General features: G+C 31.0%; 1 long non-coding RNA gene across 1 annotated transcript; it reads right to left on the bottom strand.

The window, feature by feature from the left end:
• Positions 1-1,867: 1,867 nt before the first annotated feature.
• Positions 1,868-5,632, bottom strand: LOC143048757 (uncharacterized). Its single transcript, XR_012969935.1, has 2 exons — positions 5,213-5,632; positions 1,868-2,019 (listed from the first exon to the last, which is right to left on the bottom strand). It is a non-coding gene; the product is annotated as an uncharacterized LOC143048757 (long non-coding RNA).
• Between the last annotated feature and the right edge of the window lie 810 nt (positions 5,633-6,442).

The following is a 6,442-nucleotide window of genomic DNA, read 5'->3' as shown; positions in this document are numbered from 1 at the left end:
TTTATAATTTTCAGTGTCTTTCTTTTTGTGAAAATAATCTCTTTGGAATTTTGATTTACCGATTTCATTAGTATACCATTCAGGTTGACATTTATTTTTTACACGCATAGTAACAACAGGTGCATGTTTATCTAATACATTGACAAGTAAGTAATACCACATGTCCATTGCTTCGTTTGGATCATTGATTTCCTGTATTATATCGAATGGTTGATTTGACAAATCTTGTAAAAACATTTCATCATTAAATGTTTTAAAGTTTCTGTATTTGATCTCAAAATGTGAATCTGGTTTGTCTTTAATAAGCTTTGCAAATTTGTTTACAGTACAGCTAACAGGATAATGATCACCTGGGGCGTATGATGGTACTATTACATTGATAAGACTTGTAGGATTTGTACTGTAAATATGATCAATTAAAGTGACACTAGTAGAAGTAACTCTAGTAGGGTCAACCACCATTTGATGAAGACCATATGTTGTAATATAAGATGACCATTTAGAAGGAAGAGGCTTCAAAAAAACAATATTAAAGTCGCCCATAAGCAATATATTATCATTTATAGATAAGCCTTTTACAACCTCATTTTCAAAATAAGTATACCAAGAGGTTTGGCTATTAGGTGGTCTGTATACAAAACATAATAAAAATGATTCTTTGTGTTTTGGAAAAATCTTAAACCAGACAGTTTCTATGTTTTCATTCTGTAATAATGTCATTCTTTCATGTTTAATATCATTATCAAAGTAAACTATCCATCCCCCACCTTTTTTATTTTCTCTATCTTTTCTTTCATTGCTACCAAGCAGGCACACAACGTTGATTTAACATTGAATCAATGTTTATTTTCTATGTTGAATCAATGTTGAATTATTATTAGATTTTGCAAATTTGTATCAACGTTGAAATCCTATGTTGAATCAACGTTGATTTTCAACATTGAATCTATATAGAATAATAGTTGCTTCAACATTGTTTCAACCAATAGCTTAATTTGAATTCAGATTGAATTCAGGGTGAATACAATACTAGTATTCAACACGGAATCAAAATTGGTTAGTGATTGTGTTCAACTGTGTTTCCACCTAAACTAATATGTTTCATTCATCCTGTATTTTTTTTTTTGTCTTGCAGTCCATAATTTTATACTGTAGCAATGTTCAAGCTATTGTCTTCTCTAGGCGCTCAAAATGCAAAACGCCATAGCAACATTCTGCCTCAGGAAACCTGATCCAATAACTGCTCCATTAGGCCCAAGTTTGAAAAATAATCTCAAAACAAAATTGATTATCTTTAAATAAAGTCATTGTCTGGTTATATTTGACATGGTGTGTTCTTTAGCTCATTGTTGAAGACTGTATGGTAACGCAAAGATATATAAATAATGTTCTTTGGTTGATGGTTGTCTTGTTAACAATAGGTACAACAATAAAAAAGTGTTTGGGTGCACAAAACTTTTAATTCAATGTAGATGCCATTGACTGCCAATTACTTGTAAAATATCAGTAATTTTCCCCAATAAAACTGAGTGACCACATTCGTGTGATGAGAGCATGGCTTGACCATGATGATGATAACAACCAATCAACTGAATAACAAATATGGGTGTTGAGGGATATCCTACGAACCATAATTTAACCACCAAGATTTTTTTAACATTTAACAACATGCTTACAACAACACAAATTATCATCCAAGAGAATTATTGATTTCGAAAGCGCACAACCCTTAATACACAAATTTTGCTCAATGTCTATTTGAAATATCTGAGTGGTCAAAATATAAAACAAAGTTTGCTGTTCGGACACTTCCTATCCTATGTATTCTAATGTCCAACCACTGATTATAGAGAAATATTCAATAAGATAAAATTAAAATAAATTTATTTATTAATAGTGAAACTTCAACTTCTTTTTTCTCACACCTTGTCTTTTTGGAGCCCATTTTAGAAAGTTTATTTTTTTTTCAGACACTTGAATTGCTGTTCCGTGATTCCATCTAGGTCTTCATGATGACATCTACAAAATCAAAAGTTATAACATTGTAAAGTTGTATTCTGTTCAACACATTTAACTATTTTAACTTCATAATGATATTACTTTAAAGTATAAATAAAAAGCATAAGAACCGGTGAAAACTAAAGTAAATAACAGTTGTCCTTTGAAGTCTCAACTACATTTCCTTTTAGATAGACTAGAAGGACTTAGGTATAATCTGCAAGAAAAAACTACTACATTTTAATTTGAACAAATTGAAGGTTTATCCACTTATGTCTTTTTCTGTATTACTTGTGCTGCGGCATGGATATCTGACTAATTGACATATTCGAGGATGGTAAAGGGGGTTCTTAACACGGAAACACGTGAAATAAAAATTAAAAAAAAACCACTGCACTGAAAATAAAAATTTGGATAAAGGAAGCACGAAAAATTAAATCATGAATATTATTAAGGAAAAAAGTACTAGAAGTTAATACTCAGTCGTTATTGGAGATCACACAGTCATGATAATGGACACGAATACCCTGCAGTCACCTTTTCGCTTCCGCTTGTTGCATCCGAATCGTGGAAACAATAACTTGATCGCAATTAATATCCTGGGAACACATAATTTAAAACAATCTCCCGACTGGACTTCGAATTTAGTCCTGGTTTACTTTTTTTTTATCTTGAATGTTGGACTAGCACGAGAAATTAAAGAGTACCCAGACGAAACACGGAAAATAAATAAGAGGAAACAAAAATAATGCATGTCGAAACCAATTACGAGAAATAAAACGCTATAACACATGAAATAAAAAGGCCATAAATGCAAATAACTTTTTACAACCCTCATATAACTTTTATGTTTAATTACCTTGTGCAAACTCTACCTCAATTTTGACAGTAAAATTAAATGTTCAACTTGGTGAGTCATATATAGCTTCTGACCTTTCCATCCCAAAGTTGTAAACAAGCCCCCCCTTTTTATGCGATTAAAATTTCTTTTCACTTTTGATTCAATCACATGATTTCAAATAGTCAATGATAAAAATTCATGAGACGTTGCAAGATATCTTGGGAATGGTAACATGCTATCCTGATCCTGATCCTAAGGTCAATCCATAGATTGTCCTAAACATCCCCCTTTTTCTAGGTACGGAAAGTGATTTTTTTTAAATCAACTTATCTAAGAAAACTTTACCTCATTTTAAAGGCATTGTAAAGACATTTTCAAAACAGTTTCACTTTTATCAATACAAATAATAACAACGAAGAAATAGCAAATTTTCAAAATGGTAATTTTTTACTGTTCTGGAAAAACTTTCCTCTCTTGAAAAAATAATAAAATATATTTTTTGAATCATTTGGGTTCTAGTTTTGTTTATATTGCTTCTTTTACATCTTGTTAGTCAATTTTAATCCTCAATATTAAGTTTTTTGGTAAAAATAGAAGCATAAAGCATGAAAATGTCAACCACTCTCATGAAATTCTATCGTCCAAAGTCACATAACATGACGATACCGTTATATATTCCTTTTTTCAGAGCATCAGTTGATATATTGAAAATGTAAAGAAAACTTTATAAACATTTGAATGTAAAGAAACAAAATTTAAATATGAATATTACTCTTTATATACAATTTTGTGTGTGTGTATAAAAAAGAAGATGTGGTATGATTGCCAATGAGACAACTCTCCACAAGAGATCAAATGACTCAGAAATTAAGAACTATAGGTCACCGTACGGCCTTCAACAATGAGCAAACCCTATACCGCATAGTCAGCTATAAAAGAAATGACAAATGTAAAACAATTCAAACGAGAGAACTAACAGCCTAATATATGTACAAAAATGAACGAAAAAAAAAATATTTAACACATCAACAAACAACAACCACTGAATTACAGGCTCCTGACTTTGGACAGGCACATACATATAGAATGTGGCAGAGTTAAACATGTTAGGGGATGCCCAATCCTCCCCCCTGAACTGTGACAGTACAACATAAGAACAAACTATAAAAATCAGTTGCACCATGAGAGACAAGAAAAGTTTTGAAATATGTCATCTGTCTTATATAGTCATGATAGTTTTAGAATGTTCCCTTTTCATTAACATTCTATTTAATGAAATATTCTTATTCTTATATATAGCATGCATAGTGAATGCTTATAAATTAAAATAAACAACAACCTTCTAACAATTATTCTACAGGACTAAAATACCTGTTGCACTGTAAAACAATGAAAATAATATAACATTATTTTTATTCAAGAAATTTCAAACAAAATAATTATGTCAGATCACCATGATCACTGTAAATACTTGTATGTATACAAGTAAAGTAAATTCATAACTGTATATCAGTTACAATATTTATACAGTGAAATCTGTAAAACAATCTCATTCAGGACTGAAGTTCAAAATGCAATACAGCATTGAATGTGAATAGTATTCAGTGAACTGCCGCTACTGCAAGGATTCCTATGTATTTTTTTTTATAGTTGAACATGTTGAAAATACATATATATTGTCATTGATTGTTGTTAAACCACATTATTCATTATCCTTAATATCTTGCGTGCAATGGCAAGTGCTCGAACTATCTTTAAATCGCAATAAACGGGCTGTATAATGCAAAAAAAAAACTATCACCGCTGATTTCCAATCAAAACTAAACCAAAAGTTGTCCATGCAAGGGAAATAACTCTGTATACACAAAAAGGAGGGTTATTTATAAAAATTAATTTTGATATGAACACAGCTTTCAAGATTTATTTATTGGACCTAATTATTTAATTAGTATATTAAATTTAATAAAAAAAAGTACATTTTATGGCTGTATAACGTTCCCTTGTATTTTTTTGAAACGAATGTAACTTTCAAACCCTTGTTTGTACCTCAAATATTTCATCGTATTCCCGAAAATTATAATATACAGAATCATGAGTATTCATATCATATCTATCAAAAGCAATCAGAACCTTCTGAGACTTAACAAGTTAATAGAAGGCCGTAATCGGAGGTCACCCAAAGATTTTATTTTTACACACATCTGAGAACAATTATTTAGGGTAATTTGGAGTTATCTCCCATTGGTTTGCCATACCTACTTTTTCACGTGTAAAATTTCAACTTTTCAGTACTGTACAGTTTCATAACAACATGATATGTTCACATTTCTAAAATACGATAACGTAATCACAACAATTAATATAAATACTTACGATAAAAATGTAAAAGCTGTATAGAGGAAAGATATTGATAAAAACTCTGCACAAATCACTTGTGGTTTCGTTGGCGGATATTCAAACTTTGGCAACAAAAACAACTGCGCATGCGCATACCTGAAGTCTTAAAATAGAAATGTTACAATGCCGCGAAAATTTAAATCGTTATTTAAATAGATCTATCCGTTGTTTATATTTCAAGTTGTCAACCATTGTTTATGTACTGATGTATACGTCTTTCTCTTGGAATTAATAAAAAGAATAGAAAAAAAAAGAAATGAAAACAAGATATTTGACATCAGAAGTCAAGGAAAAGGGTGGAGGGATTTTTTAAGAGGAAGGAGATATTCACAAATATTTAATTTTATATTTACTGTATGATCCTTTATACACGCTGGTTCTTTTATTATGTTTTGGAGTGGGGTGAAATTTTACGGAATTTTCTATTATTTCAATATTTGGGGTGCGAAGTTCATGATTAATTAGTAATGCTTATATATACACTGCCAGTAGCGTAGCCAGGGTTGAAATGATGTGGATGCCTTTGCCGAGCAGAGCGAGGCGAATTTCTTTTTGGACTATTTTATGCAGAAAGTTATATTTTTTCGGAGACATTGTTCCTGTAGGCACATTTGCTCCCATAGAATCCGACACTGGTTACATAGATTTTTGTTTAATTTCAAAATACCCACCAATTCATATAATTATATTTCAAACATAATTCTAATGTTTTCTCGAAATTCTCTAAACTAAATGAGATTCATAATTTATTTATTTGATGAAAAAGTTTCCCACCAATCTTAATATTTGACATCTCATAAATGGCCCTATCACAGCGGCACTTCTGTATAAGGAACTGAAGTGATCCCCTTTTCTAGCATTTCTAAAAAACGGCCCTACCACAGCGGCACTTCGGAATATAGGAACTGAAGTGACCCCATTTAACGCGTCGCAGGGGACATCATCGTAATACCGGGTGTCCTTTCGGCATCCGGTCTTGTTTGCACTCTCATGTGTACAATTCTTGCCAGATTTTTATATCATCAGCAATGACAATTTCGAAAATAAGTCCTAAGCTTTGAACTTTTGAAATAAAAATAAAAATGGAAATCCCATTGCATTTTCTCTAAAGCTTTTATTTCTCCATTAAAAATAAAAGGAAAAGGAAAAACATTAATTTTTATTACTTATTGCTCTTGTTCATTGGCTACATAAAATATGTGCAAT

Source organism: Mytilus galloprovincialis, chromosome 10 (assembly GCF_965363235.1).
Source record: "Mytilus galloprovincialis chromosome 10, xbMytGall1.hap1.1, whole genome shotgun sequence".
Lineage (NCBI taxonomy): Eukaryota > Metazoa > Mollusca > Bivalvia > Mytilida > Mytilidae > Mytilus > Mytilus galloprovincialis.
Note: the sequence above shows the minus strand (reverse complement) of the source record. Positions and strands in the feature narration are given on the sequence as shown.